Consider the following 23,135-nt stretch of genomic DNA (forward strand, 5'->3'; position numbering starts at 1 on the left):
ACTCCCGAACCCATTCTCTTTGGTCGCGAGACCATGTTCTTTCCTAGGTTTACTCTGAGCGTTTCCTTTCCCTCTTTTGGGATAAATAACGCACGGTGGCGGCTCTGTTGTTCTTCTTTTCCCGCCGATTTTTCGCGCGATGCGGCAGCTGGCGAATCTGCTGGGGATATCCGAGAAGTTGACCTGTGCTGGTCCATCTTCCCTGAGCGAGTCTCTCCTAGCGCTCTCTAGGTTAGGGTTTGGTTGCTTTGTGCTGTGTTTATTTATTGCATTCATTTGTATATATTTGCATTTACTGTTTGCATTTATTGTTTGCATTAATGTTTGCATTTATTCATATTCATCTGCTGGTTATGCTGTGTTTCTCTGTTTGGGGTGGGAGTTACTCGAGGTAAAAGGCCCAATACCCAGGCTATGAGTGAAATCTAGGAAACCTAGGAATAGAGTGATTCATGGGAAGCGGGTGGTATGGCGCCACTTAGCGGAACATTGATATCACGAGCAGTTCAGACCCTGGTGGGATATTATCGGTGCATACATCGGGTGTGCACAGGATGATATTCCACGAAAGGTTATTTATGCTGCGTTTCTCTCGACCTTACCCTGGCCTAGATGACACCCGTGAGTGGGGAAGGGTTTGTTCATTTTAACAGGTACAGTTGGTGACTCCCGGTACTGATGGTGACTATGAATTCTGGACATATGTTTCTGGACGCCGGAGGTTTGACCCTGGTATTGATCAGAGGGTTCCGTTTATTTTGGATCCCTGGGCTGAATTTGAGGGTACTCGTTCAGATGATGATTTGGTTTCTAAGAATGGGTTCAGATGACAGTTCCTCAGATGACTTTGGGTTTCAGACGGATTGTGACTCCGAGTTCAAGCTGAAGCTTCGACCCTGTGCCTTGAGACGCACAGCCAGTCCAGTCTGCATCATGTGCATCATAGCATATTTATCTTTCAAAAGAAACACAATGAAAAAAATCAGAAAAAAAAATCAAAAAAAGAAAATTTTCAAGGAACTCAAAGGAGTTTATTTGCAAAAAATTTCAAAACATGAAAAAACCGGGAAAATTTTTTCACCTGATATATCTGAGGAGATATTCTCATATATGATCAAAATGCTAAATATTTCAAAGTTTGCAAATAAAACCCTCGAGTTCCTTTGAAATAAAAACAAGCATATGCATAAACACTCCATGCATCATTTGCATCAGCAGGTTCTGTTCCGGTCTCCTGTCCTGTGGTCTGACCCTGCGATCTTCATTTATTTTGAAGACGCACTTTGCCGGTATTATACCAGAGCCATCTCTGCCAGATTGATGGATCATCCTGAGCAAGAGAATTGTGAACTCAGAGAGATATTTGCCAGACTTTGTACTGTTGATGGATTTATTCCTGGTTAACCGATCCCGGGCTGGTATTGGCTACTGTTCTGGGGCACTTAAGGAGCAAGATTTGTTCAAGAGTGGAGGATTCATCTATGACGATCAACTTGAAGAAAAGGATGCTGCTATCTTGGAAGAGGACGCAGGGGATTTGAACAATTTCATCATTCCTGGAGGTGTCTGCCACAATTGGGTCACTGTGGGCTTTTCTACAGTTTTTTTCATAAGTCAGAGTAACAATCACTTTGTTTAAAAACCCTTCTTCCATGCCAAAAGGAGAAGTGATGACATTGTTGGCAGCATTTTGTGCAATGATATTTTCATTCAAATAATTCATGTTAAAACATTTGTTTTTCCAATTGTTTTCCCTTTTCGCTTTTTGCATGAAATTGGTGATCACAAAAAACCTAAAAACAAGAATAAAAGCAATCTTTTCATCTGCATAACGATTGTCTTGTTTGTTTCAAAAAAGCTTTTCATATCAAAATCTTTATGCAGGTTGTTTCTCAAACCCATTGAACATAATGATCGGACGTCATCTCCCAATTTTGAATTCCCTGTATTCGAAGCGGACGAAGATGATGTTGAAGGGATTCTTGACGAGATTTTCCGACTTCTTGAGCAAGAAAAGAAGATCACTCGGCTGCATCTCGAGAATCAGCAGAACAGCCAACTGGGGCATTATTAAAAAAAAAGAGAAAAAAGAGAAAGAGGAGGGTGCAAAATCAAAAAAAAAAAAGAGAGAAATCAATCAAAAATCAAAAGAAATCAAAAGAAAGAAAAAGAAAGAAAAAAAACAAAAGAGAAATAGCACCCTCAAAGTCCCAAGTTGGCTGATGCTGAATTTGATCGAAAGGAAGAGATCAACTGCCATGTGTCATGGACAGTCATATCAGCAGAGAGTGAAGAAAACATTCGACAAGAAGATCAAGCCTCGTGTGTTCCGAGGGACCTTATGCTCAAAAAAGTCTTATCTTTCACACCCGATTCCAGGGGCAAGTGAACCCCAAATTATGGATGTCCATATGTTGTCAAGAGAGCCTTTTCAGGCAGTGCTTTAACACTTACTACAATGGATGAAGAAGTTCACTCGTCCTGTGAATTCCAGATGCAGTCAAGAAATACTTCGCCTAAAACAAAACAAAAAAGCAAAAGCTCGCTAAGTCGAACACCCCAAAGGGCGACTTAGGCAAAAAGGAGCGTCTCGGTGGATTGAAAACCCGAAAGGGCGATCCAGGCAAAAGTTAGAGACATTGAAAAAAAAAAAAAGAATTCGCATCCCGCTAGATTGGTCCCCTCACACTGGGGCAATCTAGGCAAAAATTAGGGATTTGGCAAGTAACTGCATCTTGACAAGACTGTGCTCTATATCTGTCATCCGTCAGGGATTCTCGATTCGTCGTCGACTGAAGCTTTGAATACATCGAAAATTCGGAATGGTAGAGGAAAGGTCATTATGTTCAATGTAGCCCTCTCCAATATATATCACCGATTTCAAACTTGTACAGATCTATGGAGTCTCGCCCTTTGCAGACTACCATTCCATCACATCTATTTGAGCTTTTATCCAATTATTTGCACTCTTATTTGTTTCAACTCAACAAACGTTTTGCATGTTTTAATTGATAAAGTATCATTGTTTTTCAAAATAAACAAATTTTTTCAAAAAGAATTGTTCTTAAACAAAGCGAACCTTCACAATGATGGAAAGAATACTTAGGAGACCCGCAGTGCTCTCCCGGGGGTGGTATGATTACCAACAGGTAAGACAATTGTTCGTATCTCAAGCGTGACTGTATCTTTGTCCTACAGAACCTCATATGGTCTCTCCTCAGTGAAGTTGCCCGACGCAGTGTTGTTTGAAGATGTTCATCTTCATGTCCCCAGTAGTGCAACATTTCTCCCTCCAAGTCCCTATTAGCTCTATTGTGGGGCATCCCCAGGAGAGTGCTGTTTGAGCTTTATCATGGGGCATACCTGGGGCACGTTTTTTTTATCTGACGATCTCTTGTGCAAGTACTGTTGGATATATTCATTCACTTGTCAGTGGTGATTTGAAACCTTTTTGACAAGAGATCCCCTCAGAGTCCAAATCAGGGGCAAGGAATAGTTGAACGGTGAAAATACAGTGAAGGATTACTACGACGGTCCTGGAAAATTAATCAAGAAGACTCTTCAAAGTCTGATGATCGAAAAGTTTGTATGAATACCAGGAGTTCGATCCCCGTGGAGTACGGACGTGATTTGAAATACAAGATGATGGAGCAGAAAAGTCCAGAAGAGTCTGAGAGTTCTTAAAAGTGGAAAGTCAACACTATGGGTGGATGATGGACACCAGTGTTCGACAAGTCGACCGACATCCCTGTCAAACAAGCTATATCTCCCCAGAGGATTGAGAGTGTGATCTCCCTGGCAGATTCGAGATCGTTGTCTCCTCAGCAAGCCTGAAGGTTATCACGTCCCCAGCCCAAGTCAGTATTGAAGCTATCGGAGTTATTTCCCCTGCAGAGATGCCTATAGACAGTACCTTCTTTCCCCAGCAGATCTAAGGATTGTTTTTCCCCAGCAGGCATGTGCTTGCAAATTTCCCCAGTTGAGAATCCCCGCTGAGCGCCTGGCAGCTATTTTCCCCGGGAGTCCCCTAGTGGAGTTTATCAGTAGACTGTAGGTGTGTTCCCCAACAATTGGTTTTGTGATGCTGTTACCTCCAGTATGGCCGTGAGTGTTCATCCCAAACAGGTTTGTGGGAGTTCATCTCCGGTATGATATGACGTGTTATCATCCTCAACAGAGTTGTTACTCTCACTATTATGGTTGTTCTCTCCGCTAGGATTGTTCTCCTCAGCAGAATGGCGTGGTTTTTCCTCAGCAAGTTCCCCGAGTGGAGCGGGTCTCATGAAATACATCTCCAACAGTAATTCTCCTACATATGGATTGGTTGGGTCGTCCCTAGTGAAGTAGCATTTATTTCTCCAGCAGAGTTCATCCTACCAGTGGATTGGACGGGTTTCTGTAATAGACAGATATCTGTATCCCCAGCGGAGTTTTGACTGTTTTCCAGGTCTGAAGCTGTCTTCCCAGCAGAGGTTGTGTTGATGGTTTTTCCCCAGCAAGGTTTGTCTTTCTCCAGCAGAATGGAAGTTGACATGGTTATAGGATCCCCAGCACAGTTCCTGGAGTTCCCCGGTGTTATCTCTGAAGGAGACGTGTGTTTATGCATTCATCATTTAGATAAGCATAGCATATTGCATCATTAGTGCATAGCATTTCCATGATCATGGGGCATTGTGTAAAACAAGGAAAAACTCATGCATCAACATAGCAAACATATCCATTAGCCCTAGGCCGTGGCGACCAGCCGAGATTGGGTTGTTGGAAAGGGTTTAGCATCGCGCCATTGGATCGGTTTCAGAATTGGGTTCATCAGCATGGTTGAGAGGTTGGTGTTTTCCCAACAAGTGATTCCTCAGTCGAGTGGGTATCCCCAGCAGTGTTACTCCCCAATTGTTAGTGTCTTGCCAGCTTGGGTCTTTTTTTTTCTTAAGCAGATATGGGTGTGTCCGATCTCTCCATGTAGAGTCTACCCCTTAAGCAGAAAGTGTCAATCTTTTCCTGCCATTTCCCCACTGAGATACATCCTCGTGGATGACGGTTGCTTCCGTTCCCTCCCCAATGGGATGGGTTTTCCCTATTGAGTTCTTTCCTCATTAGGACGAGTCTTGATTCAGTCTGCCTTTTGGATCGATCCTAAATTGGCTTCTTGTTGACTATCTCTTGTGTTGCCCTGGGGCATAAATGAATAGTCGCTCACTAACCGGCACTCATTCATTTCATCCTCAGCGGAATTTGTGGCTTCTACCACCAAACCGGTAGTTGTAAGTCCTATCTTTGTGGTTTTCTACCTACTAGCTGGTAGTTGTAAAATCCCACTTTCATCCCCTTGTTGGAGTTGACCGTTTGTGCTCATCCTATTGATGACTAGTTACTTTTCCGTGGTTTTCTGCCTACAAACCGGTAGATGTAATCCCCTCTTTGTGGTATTAATGGTCTTGTCCCCTTTGGATACTTGCTTTGATCAAACAGTATTGTCCCCATTGGGTCTTCACTTTCTTTTTGGATACTTGCTCCAAGTTAGCAACTTTATCCTCTTTTGATTGGTCATCTTTTGCATACCTAGTCTGGTACCCAGATGACTTTCTTTTCGGTCGATTATTCATTTAGCAACCCACAACCCGGTTATGGATAATCTTCCATGCGAGTGTATTATCTACGTTTTGACGGCTATAGATAATATGTACTTATGATTTCCCGGTATTCAGACCGAAGGAGTTTCCGACGATCAGGTCGATGTACTCATGGCACAAGGCCAATTTTCCGGTATTCAGACCGAAGGAGTTTCCGACGATCAGGTCGATGTACTCATGGCACAAGGCCAATTTTCCGGTATTCAGACCGAAGGAGTTTCCGACGATCAGGTCGATGTACTCATGGCACAAGGCCAATTTTCCGGTATTCAGACCGAAGAAGTATTCTCCTCTCCGTTGGTGTCGATAAACGTCGAGTTTTTCCCGATCATCCGTTGATGATTTGGTTGTGTCCTCCTTCCCAAGTGAAGTATTCTCCTCTCCGTTGGTGTCGATAAACGTCGAGTTTTTCCTAGACATCCGATGATGTCTAGTTGTACCTGTCCCCACGTGGATTTACCTCTCCGTTGGTTTCGATAAACGACGAGTTTTTCCCAGTCGTCCGTCGACGTCTGGTTGTGTTTCTCTTATTCCCATTCATCTGTAAATGTCTGGTCGATCTTTTTGGTGTCTGTAAACATCATCTTTCGATGTCTGTAAACGTCGAGTATTCCCATTCATCTGTAAATGTCTGGTCGATCTTTTTGGTGTCTGTAAACATCATCTTTCGATGTCTGTAAACGTCGAGTATTCCCATTCATCTGTAAATGTCTGGTCGATCTTTTTGGTGTCTGTAAACATCATCTTTCGATGTCTGTAAACGTCGAGTATTCCCATTCATCTGTAAATGTCTGGTCGATCTTTTTGGTGTCTGTAAACATCATCTTTCGATGTCTGTAAACGTCGAGTATTCCCATTCATCTGTAAATGTCTGGTCGATCCTTTTGGTGTCTGTAAACATCATCTTCCGATGTCTGTAAACGTCGAGTTTTCTCCCGTTCATCCGTTGATGTCTGGTCGAGTCCCCCCAGTCATTCATTAATGTCTGGTTACCTCTCCGTTGGTTTCGATAAACGTCGAGTTTTTCCTGGTCGTCCCCAGTTGGTTACCTCTCCGTTGGTCTTGGTAAACGTTGAGTTTTTCCCATTTCGTCCGTTGACGTATGGTTGTATCCCTTCCATTCATTCATTAATGTTTGGTTACCTCTCCGTTGGTCTTGGTAAACGTTGAGTTTTTCCCATTTCGTCCATTGACGTATGGTTGTATCCCTCCCAGTTATTCAATAGCGTCTGTTTACCTCTCCGTTGGTGTCGATAAACGTCGAGTTTTTCCTAGTTGTCCGTTGGCATCTAGTTGTGATTTCTTTTCCCATTCATCGTCATTGCGATGTCTGGATGTGGCTGTGCCCTTGAAAAAAAAAAACCAAAAAAATATACCCAGCAATAAATATCAAATCCCAGTGGACGTTTCCATTGGTGGATCCCTGTATTGTGCAAATTCTACGGTTCTTTGGTATTCAATCCCTGTTTACCCTGAAAGTCTGACAGCCGTTGCTATCATCCATTCGGGTTCCCAGCTGATTGAATAGGGGCAGCTGTAGCACCTCGAATTTGCACCTATCATCATGCATACATTTTCACATTAGGTCATGGCATATCATGATCCATTGCATAGCATTTTCATTGTCCCTCAGTTGCCTCAAGAGCAAGCAATCAAGAATTAGGTCAAACCAATCTCCTGATCAGTCAACCAAGCAAGCAAAGGAATTTCTCATTGAATCAAGGCCTTGGGGTTTGTCCAACAAGTTCACATGGTTTGGAGGTCTATTTGAAGTATTTTGGTCAAGGGTTGAAGACTTGGAGATCATCAGTTCATGCACAGACATTCAAAAACCCTAAAAAAGTCAACTGTCAGTCAAAGCAATGGATGGTGGTCATTCTTGTGGAATTAGGGCACCATGGTCAATAATCAAGAGTTCATTTAACTTGGGACATCATTTGAAGTCAAGTTCTCAAGGAATTAGGGTTTGGAATTCATCAGTCAATGCACAATCAGTCAGAAACCCTAAAAGTCAACTGTTGGTCAACTGTCCATTTAATCAGTGATTTGATGATTGGAATTGGTTTGTGAGAGTTCATTCATGTCCAAATAGTCATCATATATCATGCCAAACACCATCATGGAAGAATTTGAAGCCAGATCATGAATTTCCCAAAATGGAAACTGGGCCTGTAACTGAAACCTGCCATAAATGGAAAGTCTTGATCCTCAAACTTACATTTTGATACAAGCCTCAAATGAATTTTTGCCCAACATGAAAGTTGAAGATCTTGTTCTCCCATTTCCAAAAAGTCCTAGAACTCTCAATTCCCATGTGTGGTTGGCAAGTTATGATCGAATCGATTTCAAAAAATCTTGAACTTCAAAGGGCCATATCTCCCAAACCGTTTGGCCAATTTTGGTGGGGTTTTTTCCTACAAGTCACATTTGATCCCCTCTTTCCAAAAATATAAATTTCATGAGCCAAAACTTCACCAATCAAAATGGCATTTTTTGACCTATCACATTTAAATGCAAGTTTGACCAATGTTTGACTTTTTGATATAAACCTTTTTCTACCATTTGGCCAATTGGAACAGCTCAGAAAAGTCATTTAAAACATGTTTGCAAGTTCAATTATGCAGTACATGAAGCCATTCTTTAACTTGCTTGAAAATTGCAAAAGTACACTTTCACCATGCTACTCCATGCTTGCATTTGAACCATGCTTTGGTACCTTCAAACAGAGTTTATGATGATTATTTTCTGTCAGTTTGAGACCTCATCTTGCAGCCTAAACCAACAGCAAAAAGAGCCATCCCTTGTTTGCTTGGATTGAGGAGGAAAGTACATGTTTTCACCACCACATCCCACAACGATGCTTGGCACACAAGACAGCAGAATTTTTCCATCATTTTCTGTCTTGGACAAACACATTTGGACAGCACAAAACCAATAGAAAATCAATCATCAAAAAATTCATTCACCTTGCTTTTGGCCATTTTGCTGAAAGCTGTCAAGACTCCAACAGAATAGCCATGCCTTGTACTGTCCAGTAGACATTATGCATCATTCTTCTGTCCTTTTGAAATTCAATGGCAGCCACACAAACCCTTTTGGGGGCCAAGGCAGAAGGAGGATGGTTCACATTTTCTGAAAACTGATTTTGCTTTGCATTTTTTCTAAGAAAAGCTGTCCAAAACACTAAGGAAAAACCTGGCCCTGCTGGAGACACCATGTTCTCCATCATTTTTCTGTCACTATGAACCAGTTTTTGCAGCCACCATTTCATCATTTTGGAACCATCAAACACACTAGCACAAAACACACAACATAAAACCTTGCTTAACTCCCTCATCCTAAAACTGCATTCATCTTGCTGTTTGCATTCAAAAGTTTTCTGTCAAAAGAATTCTCAAGGAACAAACCCTGCCATGCCAAGGGCAACATCCAACAGCAAACCAAACTCCTTTTTTCTGTCATGAACAACCCTGCTAGCCCACATAACACAACCACCTTCATTCATTTTCTAAACATCACCTCATCTTGACATTTATCAAAAACCTGTCCAAGAACTTCCAAAACCAAGCTTTGCACTATATTTGGACCATCCATTCATCATCACCAACCCTGCCATGGTAAACCAACAGCAGACATAACAGACCTCATACATGTTAAAAAACTCATCTTTCGTGCCTTTATGATTTTCTGTCCAAATATTGGCAAAAAGACAAAACCTGGCCTTGGCTTGAGGCAATGTTTTCCACCATTTCCTGTCATAAAAAACCAGTAAGAGCAGCACCAAGCCAACACACTGCAGAGAGAAACCATGCTCTTACCTTGCTTTTGGCATTTTCAAATTCTGTCAAAAAAACTTAAAGAGGCAAAACCTTGCTTTGTTTGATAGCATATCTCCTTATCATTTTTCTGTCAAAGCCAAGCCATGAGATTGCCAACAGAACTGCATTCATTTTCTCAAACATGATCTCACTTGCAATTACCAAACCAGTCCAAACTTCAAAGAACAAAAACCCTGGCCTTTGTTTTTCACTATCCTTTCCTCATGTTGAACCACTAAATTGCAGCCATCAAACATAACATGGCAGACCAATCAACTTCATTCACTCTCAAAATCTCACCTTCTTGCATTTTCAAATTTTCTGTCAAAACTCCAAAATCACCAAGCCTTGCCTTGCCTTGAACACAATCCAAGCATCCTTTTGAACCACTAGAGGCAGCCACAAGCCAGCATAAACCATGGTGTTCCCAATCTCATTTTCACATTTCATTCAAAAAGCCACCAAATAGCCAAAACATGACAGCTCTTGTTCTAAGCACTTGTTGATCAAAAGAGCATTGCAAACACATCTCAAATATCACATAGCAAGTGTCCAAAGCCTCAAAACCTGCAGAAAACATCAAGAACTCAAAATCACTTTTCAACTTGTCACATTGTATCAAATTTGCATTTTCAAAGCCACTTTCACTCTCAGGCCATTCCAAGCTTAGCAAATTAGTTTGTCATGATCCATAGGGTATATTGAAGCTGTCTCAAACCTCCATTGCTCACTGTTTGAAAATCAAAAACATCACCTTTCTCAAAATCAAGCAAAAACCAGTTCAGTGGCCATCTTCATTTCCAGCTTGATTCAAGTTCAAGTAAGGTGTCAAACAGCTTGCCTTGGACCCTTTGAAGCTATTTGGATACCTGTCAAGCATTGAAAGCATCTCCAGCATCACATTCAACATTGCCCTGTTCAGTCTGGTAAATTTTCGAGCTCCATTATTCTTCAAATTACTACATGCTTTGGATAGGTCTTTCTATGCTGGTTGTCATGATGCTTACACTTTTTGAAATGAATGCTTATTCATGAAGATATATTGTTTTGAAATTTGGTGTTAAAAGATGTTTCTGCTCGATTCTTGACTTGTGTGTGGTTTTAACGGAAATCAATGGTGGATTCATGTTGACCTTGCCATGCTGATCATTTCCATATATTCAATTCTGGTTTTTGGGCAAGTTTGTGAAATCATGATTTGGGGATGGTGATGAACAGTGAAACCCTAACTTTTAAAATATTTTCCCAGATTTTTCTGCCCCATTTCTCACGTGCATGGCCTTGTATCTCAACAACCAATCAAAACATTTCATTACCTGGCCAAAACGACCGTGTTTAATTAAGTGAATCATGATATTACAACTTTGCCATTCTTGCTCCGTTTATTTCATTTTAATTTCACATTTTATAACCAATCTTCCAAAAATCATAACTTGCTCATTTTTGATCCAAATTCAATGGGATTTTTTGTGTTGTGTTCATCATGATCCCTAGTTTTTTATCATTATTTTTCCAGAATTTTTGGATGGTTGGTTTTTAAATGTTGCTAGGGTTTGTGACATGTGACCAATTTTTGTACACTTTGCCAAATCAATTGTGAAATTATGAGAATGTATCCAATGACTCCCAAATTTTTTGTGCTTAAACTAGACACATTCATGGTGATTTTGGTGTAGAGTTTGTGCATTTATCATTTGTGGTTTGTGAGTTATGATTTTTTGAATTAGGGTGTGACAATTTGTGTCACACCATTGATGTCCAACTTCATGATTTTCATTACCATGCTTCCTTACATCCAAATGACCCCAAATTTTGCATGAACCTACTATTGTATGTCTAGTTTACATGTGAATTTTCTTGGAATTATTTGTGGCATTTCCTAATTGTTTGAGATTTTCTCCCCTGCCTAGTCAAATGTTGACTTTGTGTGACACATGTTCCCACTTCATTTGTGAAATTCTCATACTTTATTAGATGGACATGAAATTTTACATGAGATAACTAGACATCCTCATCTTTGCCATGGTTTTGGTCCTATTCATTTATCATACACCATTCTTGACTTATGATTTTTCTAAGTTGATGCATGTTTGGTTGACTTCTTTGAGCATGTTCAAATTGGCTTTGACTTTCTGATTTTCATTGACTGCCTTCCACTTGTCCAAATGGGATGAAATTTGACATGTTTACCATGCTATGTGTTAGGGTTGATCATGATTTATTTGGTGATTTTTGGAAAATGTTTAGATTGCTTTTGATGCAAGTCTTTCTGTTGACTTCTGTGAGCTTCTGTTTTCCATGCTTTGACCTAGATGGCTCATGAAATGATGATAGTGATTGATATGGATGTGAACCCAATTGGTTGTGTTTCTTGAATGTTTATACTTGACTTTGATTGGATATCCTTTGCTGTTTTGATTTTCTCATTCACTTTTGACCCTAGGCTTGTCCTAGTGGTCCTGTTACTCACCTTTGAGCTTGTGTTTTCAGGTTGACCATCAAATGGCCATTGAGACCAATTCTTTTGATTGAGCTCGCTTAGATACCATTGTCTAACTTGTTTGTTTTGTAGGTGGCTTGGCTCTCATGCCCTAAGCCTTGTGCCTTGCACATCCATGTGCCCTCTAATTGACTGTGGCCTCTGTTTCCTTTTACTTTGTTTGAAGTTGTATACTAACATCTGCTTGATTGTTTCAGGTGCTTTAGTTGCTTAGTTCCTTGTGAACTTTTTGCTTTGCTTTGCTTGTATAAGCAATTTGCATTGAGGTATGTCTCTTCTACTTCATGTAGTCTGGAAGACCTGGCCTGTTACTTGGCCAGGCAACTGTCTGAAGTCCTCCTTAAGAGGCAATGTTTGTGACTGTTTACTTTTGTCCTTGCATAGAGTCAAAGACCTCCTAAGTGAAGAGGCAATTGGTGGAAGGTAGGGATATGCAATCTATCCCCCACTATTCAGTGTGTCATTTGCTTTGCTCACACCACTGTGTTGATGCATTTCAGATACAAACCCAAGATCTTGTACAATTGTACAGTTGAATCAGTTTTGAATGTGTAGAAGGGTTCCCACTTTCTGGACCCACACATTCTTGTCTTAAGCTCTCCCAGGCCAGGGATAAGAGCTGTGAAGTCTCATCTTCACTTCATCCTTTCATCTGCTTCACCTTAGCCCCTCAATGGCAAGGTTAAGAGCAACATTCACCCAGTTCCAGAGGTTTGTTTGTCGAGGTTGATATGACCCCTTGACTAAAACCTAACCCTTGTTTGAGCCACTTGTTTGTGTATAGCGTGTGCTATCTATGCTTGTAGGATTGTTTGACTTGCTTCCTGTGCAAGATAGGATTGTTTGACTTGCTTCCTGTGCAAGTTAGGATTAGTTTAGACTTGCTTCCTGTGCAAGTTAGGTTTTGCTTGGCTTGCTTCCTGTGCAAGTTAAGTGTGTGTGGCTTGCTCCCTGTGTGAGCCATACTTAGGATAGGTTGGCCCTTGTGCCGTTTAGCTAGAAACCTTAACTTAGGGATGATCTTGCATGATAACATCTAGGCTCGAGTCGTAGTCTCCCTAGTTGTGTCTCCCTCTGTTATCTGGTTAGGCTAGATCCTTATCCCTGCGTAGGGGAACTACATCGCCCTGATCTTCATACCAGATGAAGTATGTAGGCAGGAGATTGAGCTGATCTCTCCGGGCGCCCTTTTTCTTTTTCCACCTTTGTGTTGACCACCCTTGTGTGTGTTTTGGTTCGGATGCTGATGTAAGTCCAGTGATTGGCATTCAGGCTCCACGTTTGCCTTCTTGAGTGCGTTTTGGTTCGGATGCCGATGTAAGTCCAACGATTGGCATTCAGGCTCCACGTTTGCCTTTGCCTGTGTTTGTTTGTGTGCGGGTCAGCCGAGCTACGAATGCTCTGATTCTTCTCTCGTCCGAGAAGATACGTATGCATAGGATGCGATATCCTAGCGAGCATGTGTCGTTTCCCCAGTCCGAACTACTTCGACTCTGATGTCTATGCCTGATAGACTAAGTAGGCCCAGGATGCGACATCCTGCCGAGTTCAGTTTCAGTTAGTTTCTCGTGTCTCTTTCAGCCAGTGTGTGAGTGTGAGCAGCGTTTTAGCAACCAATTTATCCTTCCTTTTGTGCGTGGATCCCGTAGAGTACTACGGATGCGCAGGGGTGCTAATACCTTCCCTTCGCATAACCGACTCCCGAACCCATTCTCTTTGGTCGCGAGACCATGTTCTTTCCTAGGTTTACTCTGAGCGTTTCCTTTCCCTCTTTTGGGATAAATAACGCACGGTGGCGGCTCTGTTGTTCTTCTTTTCCCGCCGGTTTTTCGCGCGATGCGACAATAACCAGACTGCAAATGAATACTAAGTTCTAACAGAACTTCTGTTCCTTAGTATCTGTTGACAGGAATGAATGTCACAGCATTCAATAGTCCTGTGTTAGCTAGTCCTGCAGTAACTACAAAGTAGTCACGCTTACATGTCATGACATCAGTCAAGACATTAGTGTTTTACCATATAATGCAGCCAATTAAACACCTACAAACTCCCCCTTTGGCAAATTTTTGGCTAAAACACTTTGATCCCCATAACAGAGTTCATGGCAGCGGAATACTACTAGCTAATACACTCAGAGTGGCAGCACACTCACACACATGGAAGTTAAACAAAAACTTCGCATAGCAGCACACACATATTAAAAGTTGCACCTAAACTTCAACATCAGCTGCAGGGGGGGAATCTTCAGATCTGTCATGAGAGTCTGTTGTAGAGACCCACTCTGTTTGTCAGGGGTGTTGGTGGTTATTACTCCCCCTTTTTGTCACAAATGTTGCCAAAGCCAACAACATAGCCAGAGCACAATGACAGAGTTCCAGACTTGGTTTTACTTCACAGTTTCAACCAAGTTAACATCCACTTGATCTTGCTTCACAGCTTCGATCAAGTGATCACCCACTTTTGCTTTATAGTAGGTACCACCATATCAGATGCCATGATTTTGTTTCTGACATCCAGAACCACTCCTGCATGAACATCATCCTTGAACTCCTGCAGGTACAAAGGTCTTCTCTCTGTAGGGTGTCTCCTAACCCTCTTGTATCCACCCTTGTTGCAAGCAGCATAGCTATGATCTGTTGACCATTCATAGCCTAGTACAAATTGTTTAATAGGCAGATATATTAAACAATTTATCCCAAACATCAGTGGTTGCTATAAGGTCTCAGAGAGACATATTCCCAGTTTGCTCCTTAAGTTTTCAAACTGAGTAGCATCCAGAGCCTTTGTAAATATGTCAGCCAGTTGAAGATCCGTGGCTACATGTTCCAAAGTGATCACCTTGTCTTCCACCAGTTCTCTGATGAAGTGGTGCCTAATGTCAATATGTTTGGTCCTGCTATGTTGGATGGGATTCTTGGAGATGTTGATGGCACTGAGATTGTCACAGAACAATGTCATGACATTTTGAGTGACATTGTACTCAGTGAGTATTTGTTTCATCCAAACCAGTTGGGAGCAACTGCTTCCAGCAGCTATGTATTCAGCCTCTGCAGTGGACAGAGAGACACAGTTCTGCTTCTTGCTGAACCACGATATGAGGTTTTCTCCTAAGAAGAAACATCCACCTGATGTGTTTTTTCTGTCATCAGCACTTCCAGCCCAATCAGCATCACAGTACCCAGATAGGACAAGCTTAGACCCATGTGAATACAGCATCCCATAGTCACACGTCCCATTGATGTACTTGAGAATCCTTTTGACTTGATTCAAGTGGCTCACCTTGGGCTCTGCTTGGTATCTGGCACACACTCCAACTGCATAGGAGATGTCAGGTCTACTTGCAGTTAGATACAGCAGACTACCTATCATGCTTCTGTACAGGCATTGATCAACACTAGGCCCTCCATCATCTTTGGTTAGCTTCAGATGAGTAGGAGCTGGAGTCCTCTTGTGCCTGGCATGATCCATACCAAACTTCTTAACTATGTTCTTGGCATACTTGCTTTGGGAGAGAAACATAGAGTCCTCCATTTGGTTTACTTGCATTCCAAGGAAATAGGTCAGTTCTCCCACTAGACTCATTTCAAACTCAGATTGCATCTGGTGAACAAATTTTTTAACCATTTGTTCTGACATTCCACCAAAGACTATATCATCAACATAGATTTGAGCTATCATGATTTTGCCTTCTTCATCCTTCACAAACAAGGTTTTATCTATGCCACCCTTTCTGTATCCATTAGAGGTCAGAAATTCAGTTAGCCTTTCATACCAAGCTCTGGGTGCTTGCTTCAACCCATACAAGGCTTTCTTCAACTTGTATACATGCTCAGGTTGGTTAGGATCACAGAACCCTTTGGGTTGTTCCACATAGACTTCTTCATTCAGGTAGCCATTCAAGAATGCACTCTTCACATCCATTTGGAATAGCTTAAACTTCAGGATGCATGCTACCCCCAACAACAATCTGATGGACTCAAGTCTAGCCACAGGAGCAAATGTCTCATCAAAGTCTACTCCTTCAACTTGAGTGTATCCTTGAGCTACTAGTCTTGCTTTATTTCTAGTAATTACTCCTTTCTCATCAGATTTGTTTTTGTAGATCCACTTGGTACCAATGATGTTGGACCCTTCAGGTCTTGGAACCAGCTCCCATACTTCATGCCTTGTGAACTGCTCGAGTTCCTCTTGCATGGCAATGATCCAGTATTCATCAGTCAGGGCTTCTTTCACATTCTTTGGTTCAACCTTGGAAACAAAGCAGGAATTTGAGTTTATTCCTCTTGACCTGGTAGTTACACCACTGGTGGGATCCCCTATGATAAGATCCTTAGGGTGGTCTTTCTGAATTCTGATAGATGGCACTTTGGTGGGTGCTTCTACTTCACATTCAGGAGGAGGTTCCTGTACTTCTTCAGGCTTGACTGGACTGTCAGTTGGACTATCAAGGAATGTTTCAACATCCTCCATGACATCGGTTCCTTCCTCTTTATCATCCACAATGACATTTATGGACTCCATCAGGACATTGGTCCTGTAGTTGAACACTCTATAGGCTCTGCTGTTAGTGGAGTATCCCAGAAATACGCCTTCATCACTTTTGGGATCTAGCTTCCTTCTCTGTTCACGATCTGTGAGAATGTAGCATTTACTTCCAAAAATATGAAAGTACTTCACAGTGGGTTTTCTACCCTTCCATATTTCATACAGAGTGGAGGAGGTTCCTTTTCTCAAGGTGACTCTGTTGTGAACATAGCACGCGGTATTCATTGCTTCAGCCCAAAAGTGCATAGGGAGTTTCTTTGCATGAATCATTGCTCTGGCAGATTCTTGAATAGTTCTATTTTTTCTTTCAACTATTCCATTCTGCTGAGGAGTTGTAGGGGAGGAGAACTCATGGCTTATTCCTTCAGATGAGCAAAACTCATCAAACTTGGAATTCTTGAATTCAGTACCATGATCACTTCTAATCCGGACCACACAACTGTCCTTTTCCCTTTGAAGTCTTATGCACAGATCTTTGAAGACATCAAATGTATCTGACTTCTCTCTGATGAAGCTTATCCACGTGTATCTGGAATGGTCATCAACCACCACGTAGGCATACTTCTTCCCACCAAGACTTTCAACCTGCATAGGTCCCATTAGGTCCATGTGCAACAGTTCCAGAACTCTGGAGGTTGTGGAATGTCCCAGCTTTGGGTGTGACATCTTGGTTTGCTTGCCCACTTGGCATTCTCCACAGACTCTTCCTTCATCAATCAGAAGCTTTGGCATTCCTCTGACTGCTTCCTTGGATATGATCTTCTTCATTCCCCGTAAGTGGAGATGTCCAAGTCTTCTATGCCACAGCTTCACCTCCTGTTCTTCCTTGGCTGAGGAGCATGTTGTGGAAAAGTTAGAGAGATCAGGTTCCCACAGGTAGCAGTTGTCTTTGGACCTGGTTCCTCTCATAACTTCCTGATTGTCACCATTTGTCACAATGCACAGCTCCTTAGTAAACTGAACATGAAAACCTTGATCACACAGCTGACTTATGCTGATGAGGTTTGCAGTTAGTCCTCTTACTAACAGCACATTATTCAGTTTTGGCACTCCAGAACAGTCCAGTTTGCCCACACCTCTGATTTTTCCTTTGGCACCATCACCAAAAGTCACATAGCTGGTGGTGTGAGGTTGAATGTCTACCAGTAGATTTTCCATACCAGTCATATGTCTTGAGCATCCACTGTCAAAGTACCAGTCTTCTCTGGAAGAAGCCCTTAGGGCAGTGTGTGCTATCCTAGCATACCATTGTCGCTTCTTAATGGGAACACATCGCTTACGTGTTTTATGCTTAGGTCTGACATGTGAGGCTCTGTTAGGGAAGCCATGAATCCAGTAGCAGAAGGCTTTTATATGTCCAAGCCTGCCACAGTGGTGACACCTCCAATTCTGGTATATTCTCTTCTGATGATCATTCATCCTAGCTCCTCGATGTTGAGACATTGGCTTTGACATCTGCTTGAACTTCTGAACTCTAGCCTTTGGGCGTTTGTGTTCAGCTCTTTTTCCAAATCCTAGCCCAGATTTGGTTCCAGACTGCTGTCCCAGCTTTAGAATTTCTTCCAAGGTGTCAGTTCCCTTATTCATCATTCTGATGGATTTGGTCATCTGGTTCAGCTTGGAGGTCAGCAGGGCTATCTCATCATTTAGCCCCTCTATGGTAGACATTTGCTTCTGTCTCTCATCTTCCAGTTCCTTGATGAGTTTCTTCTGCTTTTCTCCTTGTGCACGCACGTCAGCACTGGTGGTACACAGCTTCTTATATGCTGCAGCAAGTTCATCAAATGTCAGCTCATCTGCACTTGTGTCATCTTCAGAGACACACACAATGGCTAGTGCAGTGACATGTTTGGCAGATTCTCCTTCAGATTCACTTTCAGAATCTCCTTCAGACCATGTGATAGCTAGCCCCTTATTTTGCAATTTGAGGTAAGTAGGGCATTCAGCTCTGACGTGTCCATACCCTTCACAGCCATGACACTGGATTCCCTTCCCATGGTTGAACTTCTCCTCAGAAGTTGATCTTTTCTTAATGTCAGTCGGGATGTTCTTGACATTAGGTCTCCCTCTTTGATCAATCTTCTTCATGAACTTGTTGAATTGCCTCCCAAGCATGGCTAAGGCTTCTGATATACTTTCATCACCTCCTGTATATCCTTCTTCTGACTCCTCTTCAGCATTTGATATAAAGGCTATGCTTTTCTTCTTCTCAGCATACTCACCTAAGCCCATTTCAAAGGTTTGGAGAGAACCAATGAGCTCATCTACCTTCATATTGCTGATGTCCTGAGCCTCCTCTATGGCAGTGACCTTCATAGCAAACCTCTTAGGCAAGGACCTGAGAATCTTTCTTACAAGTTTCTCTTCAGTCATTTTCTCACCTAGTCCACCAGAGGTGTTTGCAATTTCAAGAATACTCATGTGAAAGTCATGAATAGTCTCCTCCTCTTTCATCCTCAGATTTTCAAACTTGGTTGTCAACATCTGAAGTTTGGACATCTTCACCTTGGAAGTACCTTCATGAGTTACCTTGAGGGTATCCCAAACTTCCTTAGCTAGTTCACAATGGTGCACCAGCCTGAAGATGTTCTTAGTGATTCCATTGAACAGTGCATTCAAGGCTTTGGAGTTTCCAAGAGCTAATGCCTCTTGTTCCTTGTCCCAATCTTCTTCGGGAATCTGCACACTGACTCCATCTTCACCAGTCCTCGTTGGATGTTCCCATCCCTTGTTGACAGCTCTCCAGACTTTGCTGTCTAGAGACCTTAAGAAGGCTATCATGCGAGGCTTCCAGTCATCATAATTAGATCCATCCAACATGGGTGGTCTGTTTGAGTGTCCTAAATCCTTGTCCATGGTACTAGAAAGTAACTTCCCTAGATCTCACCCAGAACTTCACAGGCAGGGTGCCTGCTCTGATGCCAATTGAAATTCTAGTTATCAGACTTTGGATGTCACACTGGTTGTTATGACATCCAATTCTGCACAGACAGGGATTATGCAGAACTTAATAGTAAGTGCAGTAAATAACACAAGTAATTGTTCACCCAGTTCAGTCCAACATGACCTACATCTGGGGGCTACCAAGCCAGGGAGGAAATCCACTATTAGTAGTATCAATTCAAAGCTAAACTCACCCGTTTACAACTTATCACTTAATCCCTACCCAATGCAATTTCAATCTTAACCTAAGATCAGAGTTCCTACTCACTCCCCCTCAATCACCTCAGTGATATTAAAGACACTTTGAAGTCACACTTCAAAAACAACTCTTGATTATGCTTCATAGCTTAAATCAAGATACACAGCACTCACGCTTAAAAGCTTTGAGTGACACAACACTTACAACTCAATGAACACCCTATGCCAAAGCAATCATCTACTTGATAATGGCTTGGCTTACAAGATACGTCTAATACAAGACTCACAAAATACAGCAGTGAAGTATGATGGACACACTGACTCTTCACGCTTCAAAATCCCCGAGACTGAATGAAGGAATGCCTTCCTTTTTATATTGCAGCACCTGGGCTTTTGCACCTGTATTTTCCTGAATTTTAGGTCACACAAGTTCCCTCAAATTCAACATTTAAGTTGCTAACAAATAGGCTATTTGTTAGGTTCATTGAATGTAGCTTGGTTGTTGATTTCCTGGATTTTCTCTCAGTTGTTGAATCCCTAAAGAATAGCCTGAGAAAAAGCTGAAACAGAAAACTGAACAACCTACAAATTAGCATATGCTGTCAGGCACGAATGTTACGACATTCAGCTTGACATCAAGGTCCATATGCTGAGTCTGTTTTTCCAAAAAACAGACTGTACAAATTTGTTGACCTGTACATGATCAAAATGACCATACTACAGTAACAACTTACATTAATAAATGTCAAAGTGTCCAACTTAACATTTACACAATTGGCCTTAAGTTAGTTCTGTTATTCTCTTGAAGAACAAACTAAGTAATATGCTGAAGTATAGCAGAACACCACTCTGCCTAATCTTCAGTAGCTGCTGTCAATGATGAATGTCACAACATCTAGTTTGACATTCAGTCAGTAGGCCTTATGCCAGGTCTGGTTCTTCCTTGATAACCAGACTGCAAATGAATACTAAGTTCTAACAGAACTTCTGTTCCTTAGTATCTGTTGACAGGAATGAATGTCACAGCATTCAATAGTCCTGTGTTAGCTAGTCCTGCAGTAACTACAAAGTAGTCACACTTACATGTCATGACATCAGTCAAGACATTAGTGTTTTACCATATAATGCAGCCAATTAAACACCTACACTAACCACGACTATTTGTGTGACATTATTGATCCCAACAAAACCTCCACCAAGTGAATGGGCTTACAAGTCAACTTGCTAAGGAATAACTCCACACAAGTCAACAAGACTATGCCATTCTCCTATCATAAGTGCACTCGAGTTCGGGTATAGAACTCATCTCACAAGAGACCACCAAGCACACAAGCAATTGATATATATCAAGCAATTCATACATTACAATCAATACAGTCATCCCAAATTTGCAAAAAAATATGTCACAAGATAATATATAATACAATACAACAAAGGAGAAAAGTAGGCAAAACCTACTAGGCAAATTCCCCAGCAGAGTCGTCACTTTTCTGTAGCGGGGTATTCGTTACCTTTATATTTATTGACTAAATCAAAAGTAAATCATACAATTCGAGTCGCCACCGCACTTCTATTTATCCAAAGGAAAGGTTAGAAAGCGAACAAAAACCGAGAAGTTTTATCAAATCAAAAAAATTAATAAAAGTGTCAGAGATCTGGGTAAGGGGGTTGGTTATGCAATGGGAAGGTTTTAAGCACCCAAAACATCCTAGGTACACCTAGGGAGCCCTTTTCACCAATGTTGTAAGGTAGGTTGGTATTTGTGAAAACTTATTTGTGCAAACATGATTGGGGAGATGAGAGAAGAATGTACAAATTATTTACAATTTTGTGTTTGAATGGATAAACCCATTGCCTACGTACCATCTTAAAAAAGATTAGGATCAAAACCTCGTAGTTCGGGGTAAAAATCTCAAAAGAAGTTGGTGAATTAATTAGTAAAAAGCCCTAAGGTTTCTTGTTATCAAAGGGAGAAAACTCAACCTAAACCCACAAATCCACCATGTGAGGAGGACTTCAACATGCTAGTGAGGGGTTAACCCTATAATAAGCATGGAAGTCTTATGACCCATTACTAAGGATATAGGTGAGTATTATATCAACCTCAAGGATAACTCAAACCTAATAGCTAATGTTTATGAAAAGCTTTGGCAAAAGTGGTTATTGAAACCACAAAACAATTGAGTGAGTTGTATTTACCAATGAAAAGTATTTACAAAATATGGTCAAAGTTGACTTAAGGATTCAATTCAAAATAAGTGTTATGAAAAGAAGTTTGGAAAATCAAAAGCATAGTGCTTAGGTTTCTAATTTTGAAAACATATGTTAATGTTTGCACAAAAGTTTGGCTTGGGTTAGAGTGGAGGGAAGAAGAAGAATGGCTAAGTCCTAAACATACAAAGATGAAGGAAGAGAAATAAAACCACATTGGAGTTCCCTTCTTGAGATCATAATGATGATCCAAGTAGCTCCCATCCTTTGGAATTAGCAAGCAAATAGAAAATAACTCAAGCAATCAAGCAAACAATCAAGCTCCTAGGAATCTTCCAATGGCTTTTGTATCTCTCACTTTGGATGCTCATGACAATGGTTCTCCTACTTGGCTCAAATGTTTTGGATACCTAGCACAAGAACACATAAATCAAAAAGTTCCATAAAACAAATAAAGAATGGACAAGAGGGAGTTTAGAATTTGGTCCTTTCAAAGTCCTCTTCAAGATTTAAGCATTCTAAAGGCATGAGGCCTAGTTGCTCTTTGACATTATTCTTCTTTTATAGCATTCTAAAGGCATGAGGCCTAATTTGTCTTTGACTCCATTAGCATAGGGAATGTCCTAAAGTCTAAGTCATTTTGTCCATTTGCATTTGTTTCACACAATCAAAACAAAACAAGCACAATAATATATACACAATAATGTGCTCAAGTGAGCAAAAGGAAAATTGCATTAACATAAACATGAGCTCAAGTGAGCAAAGGGAAAAAGCAAATGAATGATGTACAAGAATATTAAATTGCATAAAAGTAAATTGCAAGAATTAAATGACTTGAATTAAAAGTTAATGGTCAATAGTTAGTGTTAGTGTGCCATAAGGCAATTTAGCGCTATGTTAAGCAATCGTAATTGGACTAATGTAGTAGTCACACCTATCTGAGGTCGGTTAATAAAAATATAGGCAACAAACACAAGTTAGAGACCTTGACTAGTAAGCCAAGCTCCTACAACTTGCCATGCCAAAAGAAAAGAAGAATGATCTTGTATTGATTTAGGTTTTTTGCTTGACCAAGAAGCAACCTATCCTTAATGCAAAGCCATTCACTTGATCTTTGATCAAGATAAATTAGATTTGAATCAAGGAAGGTTAAGCCTCCCATATGTCAAGGCCAACCACCAATCTTTAACTCATTGATAAAACAAAAAGAAAAAAAAAAGAATAAGAATGTACATGAATTGAACTTCAAATGAAATAATCAAAGTACATTGACCAAAGATGAATGGAATC

The sequence above is a fragment of the Lathyrus oleraceus genome, chromosome 4 (genome assembly GCF_024323335.1).
Source record: "Lathyrus oleraceus cultivar Zhongwan6 chromosome 4, CAAS_Psat_ZW6_1.0, whole genome shotgun sequence".
In the NCBI taxonomy this organism is placed as follows: Eukaryota; Viridiplantae; Streptophyta; class Magnoliopsida; order Fabales; family Fabaceae; genus Lathyrus; species Lathyrus oleraceus.